This window comes from Pituophis catenifer, unplaced genomic scaffold (genome assembly GCF_029215685.1).
Source record: "Pituophis catenifer annectens isolate HBS135680 unplaced genomic scaffold, rPitCat1.0.hap2 SCAF_2, whole genome shotgun sequence".
NCBI classification, from domain to species: Eukaryota; Metazoa; Chordata; class Lepidosauria; order Squamata; family Colubridae; genus Pituophis; species Pituophis catenifer.
The window spans coordinates 13458132-13469817 of NW_027256882.1; the positions used below are offsets into that span (position 1 = coordinate 13458132).

Consider the following 11686-nt stretch of genomic DNA (forward strand, 5'->3'; position numbering starts at 1 on the left):
AGCTGACTTACCTTTAAACATCTTTGCCAGTCTCGCCGGTGCCAGGTGCCATCTGTAAAACTCTACAAATTCTCTTTATATGCAGTTGACATTGTTAATTTATAATTCCTTTCCCACAGTTTCTGCCATTTATCTCATTCTATTGTACGGCCCAAATTTTTTGCCCATGTTATCATTGTCTCTTTTACTTGTTCCTCTTCCAACTTTATACCCAAGTATACCCAAGTAATAAGTAACTATACAATTTTGTGATCAGTCTTTCTTCTGCTCCTGTTAATATTTATCTAATTCTGTTAATTCTTTAAAAAAAACCATATAGTTTAGCATCTTTGTCATATCTAGACTGTATCTACACTTGTACCATGTTATATTGATCCCTTGCTCACACATTCCTGGTTGCAAGTGAGAAGCGCACCTGGCTGGAGGGCGATGCGGCAGCCACAGGCGCCCCTCTGGCTCCTGGGAGCGGTGCTGGGGGCCTCCTTGTGGGGCAGCTGCTGCGGTGAGTGCCTGGAGGGAGCAGAAGGGGAGGGGGGCTGTGCCCTGGGCTGGGTCTCTCCCCCCCTAAGCTCCTTTCCTGGCCTTCCTTCCCTTTCGTGTTTCGTTAGGTCTCATATAAATAAAACCTTTTGGTATTTTGGTATTTCATTGGTAATCCTGGTGGGAGCCTGGTGGTGCAGTGGACTAAACTACTGTTAAAGTAGTATTTAGCTGCCAGCTGCCTGCAATTACTGCGAGTTCAAATCTCACCAGGCTCAAGGTTGACTCAGCCTTCCATCCTTCCGAGGTAGGTAAAATGAGGACCCGGTTTGTGGGGGCAATAAGCTGACTTTGTATAAAAAAAGAACACCGCTTAGCGGGGGCCAAAAGCCCTACTAAGCAGGTATGTACAAAAGTATGAAGGCTATTGCTTAAAAGCATTGTAAGCCGCCCTGAGTCTCCGGAGAAGGGCGGCATATAAATCAAACTAATAAATAAATAAATCAAACTCCCATTTGTATTTAGGAGAAAATAGCGGAATAGAGAGCGAAAGGCTATTTGGGCAGCGAAAACCCAGCTAGGTTTTATTTTATTTTATTTTATTTATTTTATTCTATTTCTATACTGCCCTACTCCCGAAGGACTCAGGGCGGTGCACAGCCAAACAATAAAACACATACATACAAAATTTAAAAGTAGAATAAAATCAAATTAAATAATTTTGGCCCCGACAAATTTAAAACCCCAAACTTTTAAAACCAATTTAAAATTGAATGTATAAAATACTAAAAGATATTTAAAAATTAAAAATCTTTTATAAAAGAGGGGGGAAATTAGGCCAGGCCGGCCTGGTGAAATAGTAAGGTCTTTAAAGTTTTGAGTTATGGATTATCCTGGGACTGGTCTGTTTTAGATGTTGGGAGGGGGGAGCAGGGACAGTAGAAGACAATAGGAAAAGAAGAGGTTGCATCAGGAGAGTTGGGGGACAGAAGGGGCTTTTCAGGAGGGAAAAATGCATCAGGACTTTCCTGGAGGGACAAAAGGGGCGGGGCTTTCCTTGCCATACCTGGCTGCAGGTGGAGAGGGGCGCGTGGCTGGAGGGCGATGGGAAAAGAAGAGGTTGCATCAGGAGAGTTGGGGGACAGACCGGAGGGGCGAAGAAAAGGAGGGGCTCTTTGTAGCAGAGTTTGCAGCTTTGTTTTATTATTGTATAATTTTCCCAGCATGGAAGGGGAAATGGGATGTTTAGACACGTCCCTTGGCCGCCAGCCACCCGCCTCAGCCCATTTACAGCCAGCTTTCCTCCTCCGCTGGCCCTTTCACGGCCAATGGCCCCCCTGGCCCTCCGCCCCTGCCCATTCACCCAGACATGGGGCCTTTGGCTGCAAGGGGCAAATAGCCCCCAGCCAATCACGAGCAAGACAGCACGGCTTCCGCAGCAGGCGAACAGAGGTGGTGCACCACTTCTGGAGTTGCGGGGGGGGGAACCTGGGGGTGTGTGTGTGGGGGCATCAGGAGAACAGAGGTGGCATGGCTGTGATGGGAGGAGGGCAGCCAAACTGCCTTTTAAGCGTCAGGCCGGAGCGGCAATGGTGCCCCCCATCCTCCTCAACCCGTTTTCTCCCACCTCTTTCCTCTCCTCGGCTGGCAAAGGGATGGGGCTCCCTTCCACATTGATCAGAAGGCAGAGTCGCCTGGGAAGGGCTGGAGGGTGGGGGAGGGGCTGGGCTGCCTCTCTGGAGAGCAACCGGGTCTCTAACTCTAACAAGGAATGTCAGGTAAAATGTCTAACTTAAGTTCATCTCGGTTTCATCCTCCTCAGCAAGGGTTAATTTAATTTCACCATCCATAGTCCCACTTTACCTCTAAGCTCCTCCCTCTGAGTATAAAAGGGACTCTCCTACGTGATCCTCAGGTAATTCTTGACATACATCTGTAAGAGAAAGAAAGATATATATATATATTTATTTGTGCTGGATGGTGGTGTGATTTGGCGTTGAGATAGCGGTTCGTATGTGTCTTCTTTTGATAGATGGTATGTCCTAAGGTGCCATCAGATTTTTTATAAATTAATACATCAAGGAAAGGTAACTGGTTTTCTGATTCTATCTCCATGGTGAACTTTATTTTGGGATGGAGGCTGTTCAAATATACTAAGAAGTTTTCCAATTTATCTCTTCCATGTGGCCAGATCACAAAAGTGTCATCAATGTATCTGAGCCATAATTTTGGTTTGTTAACAGTTTTTTCTAAGGCATTGGATTCGAATTCTTCCATGAAAAGATTAGCGATGACTGGTGATAATGGCGATCCCATTGGTGCACCTTCTACTTGTTTATATCTCTGTCCTCTATGTATGAAATATGTGTTGGATATATATATATGTAAGTTTTCACGGGTATATATGTGTGTACAGTTAATATTTCGGGTTTCTTCCCGTGTAATTGTGAACATATCCCTAAAAGGGTAGAAGCGACGTTTCGACAGAATCTCATCTGCCATCATCAGGCTTATGTGAAGGGTCTTTTGCTGTAACTGCCGTTACTATTTCAAATCTGGTGCTGGTAGTCTGGGATGGCTCCACCTTTTCATTCTGATTGGTTGGGAGTCCCAGTTTGTGTTTATTGGCTTGGCTTCGGGTGTATGGTCGGTTTTTCTCCACCAGGTGGCAGGGCTTCACCTTTGTGGCTGGTTTGGATATGATTTGGCTGGGACTTGTAGCAATACATGTCTTTTGATTAACACTTGATCTATGTTTTATATTTGGTGTTAAGATTCGTCTATCTATGAGAGCAGGTTTCCAAATAGTAGGCAGACGTGAAGTGTCATCCCGTTTATTCATGCAATATGGTCTTTTCTCTATTTCTATGGCCTCTCTGATTATTCTGCCATTGAGATGTTCTATTTTTGCAACTGTTTTTGTGTTATTAAAATTAATATTATGTCCTGTTGTGTTTATGTGTTGAACTAATGATGATGTGTGTTCTTGCTTTTGTATTGAGTTTTTGTGTTCCTCGATGCGCACACTCATTCTTCTGTTGGTCTGTCCAATGTATGTTGATGGGCAGGAAGCACACGGGATTTCGTATATGCCTTGATCTTCTAATTCTATTTTGTCCTTGGGGTTTCTCAGAATGGACGATATCTTTCTATCTGTGCAAAATATGGTTTTGATGTTGTGTCTATGCAGTACTTTGCTAATTTTATCTGTTGTTCCTCTTATATAGGGCAAATGTGTGTGTGTGTGTGTGTGTGTGTGTGTGTGTGTGTGTGTGTGTGTGTTTTCTCCCGCGTAAAATTGGAGGTGTCTTGGCAACGTTTCGATGAAGTCTCATTCGTCATCTTCAGGCTGGTGAGAACAGTCGAAACGTTGCCAAGACACCTCCAATTTTATGCGGAAGAAAACCTGAATAACCAAAGACCTACATACAAACACCCGTGAAAACCTCAGAAAACATATAGATAGATAGATAGATAGATAGATAGATAGATAGATAGATAGATAGATATAGATAGATTTAAATAATATAACCATTATCAAATAAAATATTTGATAAAAGAAACGTTTCAAATATTTCGTTATTGGGGTAGAACCATCAATCCTAACAAGGAAGCTCGAGGTCAGTCCTCCAGTGTGCCAGTCTCACTCCCTGTATGATTGGGGAGGGAGATTCCCGTCTGAGTCTGGTGCACAAGCAGCTGGCTGGGAATCTTGGGGGCCCAGAGAAGCTGGGGGGGTACTCTAACCAGAGGTGGGCCTGCCCAGATGTTTGTAAGGTCAGCCAAGGGATGCTGGGGCTTCTTCCTTAGCTTTAAAGGCAGATACCTTCCCAAACAGAGCAGCTGGGTGACAATAAAATGTCAGAGGGGATGGAGCTGCAGTCTATCTCCATCCCATCATTTTCCCTTCTCCCTCCTCCCTCTCCAGGCTCCTCTTTACACTCCCTGTCCTACTTCTACCTGAAACTGCCAGAGCCCAGCCAGGGGCTTCCTCAGTTCTTCATTAGGGGCTACCTGGATGACCAGCCCATCACTCGCTTTGACAGCCTCACCAGGAAGATGGAGCCTCTGGTGCCCTGGATGGAGGAGGAGGAGGACGAGACCTTTCTGGCTCCTGAAAGAGTCTTCAGAGCTGACCTGGAGAAGTTATCAAAACTGGACCACCAGGCTGAAGGTGAGCAGAGCCAGTGACATCCTTGACCTCCAATGGTTGCAGGGGATGTAACTGTAAGATTTTTTTTCATGAAAAGGAAAGACACCCCCCCCCCCAACACCAACATCCCCAATTGAAGGTTGAAGGTTGACTCAGCCTTCCATCCTTTCTAAGGTAGGTAAATTGAGGACCCAGTTGTGGGGGTAATAAGCTGACTTTGTATAAAATATACAAAAGGATGAAGGCTATTGCTTAGCACATTGTAAGCCGCCCTGAGTCTCCGGAGGCGGGGGGCATATAAATCAATTTTTTTAAAAAAAATAATAATCTCCCTCACCTAGAAATTCTACATAGCTTGACGCCAGCCAAACACAGTTAATTGAAGTAAAAGACATTTCTCCCTGGGTGATAAAGGGGGGAAGGAGAAATTGCGTATTTCTCCTCAAGTGGGAAGAGGGGTAGAATTCTGGACCCTTTTCATTTACACCAACACCCTCTGAGTCTCTTTCAGGGCTTCACACCTGGCAGGTGGTTTTGGGCTGTGAGCTCATGGAAGACAGGAGCAAAGGAGGATTTTTACACTACGGCTACAAAGGAATGGACTTCATCAGCTTTGATAAGGAGACCCAGAGATGGGTGACAGCTCAGCCCCAGGCCCAGAAGGTCAAGGAGACATGGGAGGAGAATCCAGGATGGTCTGAGAGAAACAAATTCTTCCTGGAGGAGACCTGCATTGAGGGGCTGCAGAGATACCTGTCCTACAAGAACAAAACTCTGCAGAAGATCAGTGAGTGGCAAAAGAGGGGCTCCATTGAGCAGCTTTCTGTAGACTCCCCCTCCTCATATTGTTTCTATCCTAAACAGCCAAGCCACCTTTTCAAATATTTGCAGAAAAGTATCCCATACAACATTACAGAAGGAAAATATCCTTCAATGCCCCCCAAAGTAAGTACTTTAAAAAAAAAAGAAAAGAAACTGAGGAAGAAATTCGTGCTGAAGGTCTCCTTCTATTTCCCTGGGAAAGTTTTGCAGAGCAGAAGAAACAGATGTCCTGTGTTTGGGTGGGAAGGAAATGATCTGTCTGTTCCTGAGTTCCATCTGAACAACTGTAACAAATTCAATTTGGGGGCTTCAATTTGAATCAGTCCACTAAATTGAGGATTGCGTAGGCCAATGTGAGAATTCTACGTATCCCTTTCAAAAATAAATCTAAAGAGCTTCAATCCCCCATTTGTGAGGCTCCCACAGGATGAGGCAAGGAGAGGGAGCAGTGGGAGAGGATGGCCAGATGAGGTCTTGCTATTTCAATCACCTGGCCAGAAACTCTCAAAATCCCAGGAACTCTGGCGTTGCTGTTTCTGCAGAGCCTCCAGTGGGGAAGGTGACTCACAAGGTGGTGGATGACAGCCTGGAGGTCCTCATCTGCCAGGCCTTTGGCTTCTACCCCAAGGAGATCCAGGCCACCTGGATGAGGGACGGAGAGGTCTGCCAGTATGAGACCCTCCATAGGAACGTGGCCCCCAACTCAGACGGGACCTATTATGTCTGGATCAGCATTGAGATCGACCCCAAGGAGAGGGACCATTTTCAGTGCCACTTGGAGCACGAAGGCCTGGAGGAGCCCTTACTGTTGGCTTTCAAGGAAGAAACAGGTGAGAGACTGAGAGATTGTGACATGCAGAAGTAGATTTTTCACCAATGTTTGAAATGGTGTTGGGAGGAATCATCTCACGTCTCCAGGTGGAGAGCAACAAATATAATCCTACGTTTAGTGATACAAGACAAGTGATTTCTGTCAGGGGACTTGAAAGTAGTAACCTAACAGCAAAAGTATGAAGAAATGACACATGGTAATATATGATATGATATGATACATGATTGGTTGTGGCTCTTCCTTCTGCCCTTCAAGGCTGTTAGCTCCGCCCTCTTCAGCCTTGGAGGGGAGGGGCTTCCTTCAGGTGGGGGCACTTCCTGGAGGCCAGTGAAGGTTGTTCAGCATCTCTGCTTCAGGGAACTCAGCATCCGTCTAATTGGAACCATGTTTCTCCTCCTTCAGCTACATGGTGGAGGATTCGTTGGGGGGTTGTGGCTGCCTCAATCTCAGTAGTTGGGATTTTCTTCCTGATAGGTAAGTGAAACAGTCACTGATCCCCACCCCTGGGGGTCTTTCTCTTGGACTGAGCTGGTGTGGATGGGAAGAGAGCCTCCCTAAGAGTTGCAGCCAGGATCCCCAGGAGACCCTTCCCCACAAACAGCATTTTGAACATGGGTCAGAAAGGAAGAAGAAGAAACTATGCAGTCATTTTTCCACTTCCTGTAAATCTCAATGTGTTCCCCACATTCCTCTTGTCTGGGAAGGAGCCTCATTGGCCTCAGTGGACTTACTTCAGAGGAGGAAATATCAGCAGCTCAGGAGTCTAGGAAAAGTCCCTTCAATGATCTGGGAAGTGCTAGAAAACCCATAATCCTGTCCCTCAAGAAGATTTTTTTTGCCATGTCACCTGGCAAAGGGAAGCTCTGATGGAAGGGGAGGTCCATGGAGGGAGGGGCCCCATACCCTCTGCCCAGAGGTGAAATGCTACCAGCTTGCTCCGGTTTGGGAGAAATCGGTAGTGATAAAAACTACCGATTCGGTTGAACTGGTAGTTTAAAAAGTTACCGGTTTGGGCGAACCGGTAGTTACCTACGGTAGTTTTAAAAAGCTACTTGTTCTTCCAAACCAGTATTTCCAATGATCAGCTGTGCCACGGGGTTTAGCTTTGCTAGAAAGCAGGAAATCCAGCTTTGCTTGCTAGCGAAGCTAAATTGTGCGGCACAGCTGATCCCGCCTTCGCTGTTCTAGTTACCTTCCCCAGCCCTCTTTTAGTGCATACTGTGCATGCACAAGCACACAATGCGCACTTGGCGCATATGCGTGGCCAGCAAACCGGTAGCAAACCGGTTCAGATTTCACCACTGCCTCTGCCCCTTCTAGTAAATCACACTTGGGGACAGGCAAGAGCAGGGAGGAAGGTCCAGTGGTGAAATCTGCTGCTGCTGCTCCTACTCAGAGCACGAGTCACAAGAGGGAGGGAGGATGCAGGATGCGTCTCCTCAATTGAGTTTCACCAAGTTCATCTCAGCACTTCCTGGTAATTTTCTCAGCAAGAATTTGGAAGTGCTTTGCCATTTCCTTCTTCCTGGATGGGCCTTCTGAGTGGCTTGTGATTCTCTAACCCAGCCAGACCCAGCTTAGCTTTCTAAGATCAGCCAAAGTTGCTGGTTCTTAGATCTGGCAAGGTTAAGATTGGGTCACAAATGTTGTGACAGTTGAATGAAGAACGTCTGAGCCCAAAGTATATGGGGAAATACCATCTGTCGTGTACCAGCAACAAGAATCCAAAAGCTTCAGCATTATCATTGTAAAGTAACTGATGGTGGTTCAGTGCAGGATCCTAGGGAGGAATTCAGAATAAATTATTCTCCAGCTCAGGCAGGAGCTGCTACCCTTGAAAGAGCCTTGGTAGTACAGTGGTGTAAAGCACCCTGTTATTAAGACCAGCTGCCTGCAATTACTGCAGGTTCGAATTTCGCCAGGCTCAAGGTTGACTCAGCCTTCCATCCTTTCTAAGGTAGGTAAATTGAGGACCCAGTTTGTGGGGGCAATAAGCTGACTTTGTATAAATATACAAAAGTATGAAGGCTATTGCTTAATGCATTGTAAGCCGCCCTGAGTCTCCGGAGAAGGGCGGCATATAAATTAAATTTTAAAAAATAAATAAAAAATAAACTAGCTGTCTTCTCTTTTTGCCCTCTGTCAGGCTGGTTGTGGAGAAGACGCAGAAATAATCTCTGTCAGGAAGTGATCACAAACTCTTCACAAAGAGTTCCTTCTTCCCCCAAGTATGGTATAGAAGCTGGGATTCAAAGACCGTTGTTCCTGCAAACTAAATTAACATCGGAGGTTAGTCTGATTGTTGCAGATTATTGATACTGTTTTGGAGACAAAACTCTGGGCTTCGAATAGACCAGAGAACCAAGACCACATTAGGGTTCTCGGGGTGGGGAATTAAACTTTTCCCAAGGTATCCAAACTTTTCCATCATGTGGGGGTCGTGGGCTTCCTGTGGCTCTTCTGATGGGCTGCTCTGCAACCGAAGATCCAACTCAGCTCAGCCTCTCTGACCCATCAGCTCCGAGGCAGGAGGGAGATATAGATGGAGAAGGAGCCAGGAGCAGGAATTGGGGCGCCCTGAGGAAATGGGGCATTTCTGTCCAGTAATGACTGGAGGGGAAGGGGAGAAGGAAAAGGGCAGCTGAAACCATCCGGGAAGAAAAAAAACCCTTGCCCATGATGAGCTGGAAGCATTAGAAGCCCTGGGGGAGAAGTGAGGAAGCCCCCACCAGCAGCTCTTTGCATATAGGAGGGTTGCACTCCATCCTTCCTTCCTCTTTGGCTGCTTCCCCTCCTGCCTGGGGAGGTTGCAGTGGGGTGGGGGGGAGAGAGAGCTGAGGAGAGAAGAGAAGAAACATGCCCCCACCCCATGCAACATGGCGCTCCCGTGTGACACCTCTCCTGCGCGAGCTGCACTGGCTCCCGGTGGTCTTCCGGGTGCGCTTCAAGGTTTTGGTTACCACCTTTAGAGCGCTCCATGGCTTAGGACCTGGTTATTTACGGGACCGCCTACTACCACAAACAGCCTCCCATCGGCCGGTACGCTCTCACAGAGAGGGGCTCCTCCGGGTGCCATCAGCCAAGCAGTGTCGACTGGCGGCCCCCAGGGGGAGGGCCTTCTCTGTGGGGGCACCCACTATCTGGAACGAGCTCCCCCCGGAGATACGGAGGATCCCGGATCTGCGCACTTTCCGCCGTGCTCTTAAAACCCTCCTATTCCAGCAAGCTGGCCTGGCCTAATTTTCTCCCCTTTCTTTTAAATTTTTAAACTGAAATTTTAATTTGTTTTAAATTATTGGGATTTTTAATTGTCTTGGGCTAAATTATTTAATTTGGTTTTAAATTGTTTCTAACTTTTGTATTTATGTATTTTATCCTGTGCCTGTTCACCGCCCTGAGTCCTTCGGGAGTAGGGCGGTATATAAATTTAATAAAACATAAACAACAAACAAACACGCAACTGGCGCTGTTGATTTCCTCCATTTTTTTGCCATCATTGCACAGGCAAGAAGGAAGGCTGCCGTGAAGACCAAAATCATGGCATCTCCAGACCAAGGCCAACCCTAATTCTCATCTAAACCAACTAAAGCCCTCCAAAACCAAAAGACCCAGCAGCCCTAGAAGAAAGAAACAGGATTAATCTACATTACAACATACACCGTAATGACTGTAACTCCACTATGTAGGATAATCAGGCAGATGACCAGCAAAGCTCATGTCAACTTCCAGCCAGACCTGAAAACGGAAGTAAGGGAAATAATCACAATGTTGCATGGAAAATCAAAACTTGATGATCCAAAAATTGTGTTAGAGTACAAAAGCTGATAAGGAAATAATGAATGAGAAGCAAGAAAGAGAGATTGAAAACAAAGAGGAAGACAAAGACAAAGAGATTGACTATGGAAAATTAAATGATTATGTGGGTAGTAACAATAAAAAGGAGAATTTTAAAGATTACATTGGGATTAACAATGGAAAAAAATAGAAAGGGTGGAAAGAGACAAAGAGGGGAAAAAGGGTGGAACAGAAAGAATATATAAAATTTAAATGATTACAATGGAATTAACAGTGAAAAAACAAGAAAGGGGGAAAAGGGATGGAAAACAATGGGAAATACAGGGTAAAATAGAAGAGTCCATGATTTTAAAATACAAAATGATTACACTGGGATTAATAGGAGCCTTGGTAGTACAGCGGTCTAAAGCACCCTGTTATTAAGACCAGCTGCCTGCAATTACTGCAGGTTCGAATCTTGCCAGGCTCAAGGTTGACTCAGCCTTCCATCCTTTCTAAGGTAGGTAAATTGAGGACCCAGTTGTGGGGGCAATAAGCTGACTTTGTATAAATATACAAAAGGATGAAGGCTATTGCTTAGTACATTGTAAGCCGCCCTGAGTCTCCGGAGAAGGGCGGCATATAAATCAAATTTAAAAAAAAAAATAGTGGAAAAATAAGAAAAAGGGAAAAGAGATGGAAAATCATGGGAAATACAGGGCACACAGGAGAGTTCAGGATTTTAAAGCACAAAAGAAAAGAAGGGGAAAGAAAAATAAAAAAATAGAAATAGAAAGGGAGAAAGAAATAAAAGAGGAATATGTTGTATACATTTAGAATTGAAATATGAATTGAAGTAAGATTTATAGATGTAATGAATGTTAGAAAAAAGATGAGATTGTGATATTAATTAAGTAACATAAAATAATAGAAAACTATATCGATGTATGAATGAATTGAAATATGTTTTAGAAATATGAATATGAATAATATTTATTATTTATACAATAATAACTCCTGTAAGATTTAAGGAAATGTATAAAACAATTTGGTTTATTATTTTTATAAGTAATGAATGATTGTATTACTACATAATTAATTGATTTTTATTAAGATGTTGGATATTGAAATAGCTGATAATGTAAAATACTAGTGATTATATTAAGGAAATACTAAGGATTATATTATGTGAGATTTTAAATTTAAGGGGTTTAATATAGAGATGAAGGGAATAATTGAATTTGGTTAGGATTAATGGTTAGGATGAAGGGTAATATTGGTCTATAAAAAAAATAGAATAAATACTATGGCAAAAGGGAATATATAAATTGTGTTGAAATGACTAAAAATTGTCTAAATTTGTGAAGCGGCCAATACTCTGTTCAGAAAAAATACATTGTATATTTGTTTGTTTTTTTATGTAAAAAATAAAAAGAAACTTAAAAAAAAAAAAAGAGAGGAAGATTCCAGTCTCAGAGTCCTGAATTGGGACGGAACCTTGACATTAAACCAACTGTCACTCATCCTGCTCTAAAGACAAGCAAACATCCGGTATCCTGAACCCTGACCAGGTCATTTCGGGAGGACAGAGAAGACTCAGGGAAGATCGTAGGGATGGAGCCGAA

The 11686-nt window shown here is 44.2% G+C and overlaps 1 pseudogene; it reads left to right on the top strand.

The window, feature by feature from the left end:
* The first annotated feature begins 429 nt into the window (after positions 1–429).
* LOC139311771 (major histocompatibility complex class I-related gene protein-like) lies at positions 430–8570 on the top strand (annotated as a pseudogene).
* The last annotated feature ends 3116 nt before the right edge of the window (positions 8571–11686 follow it).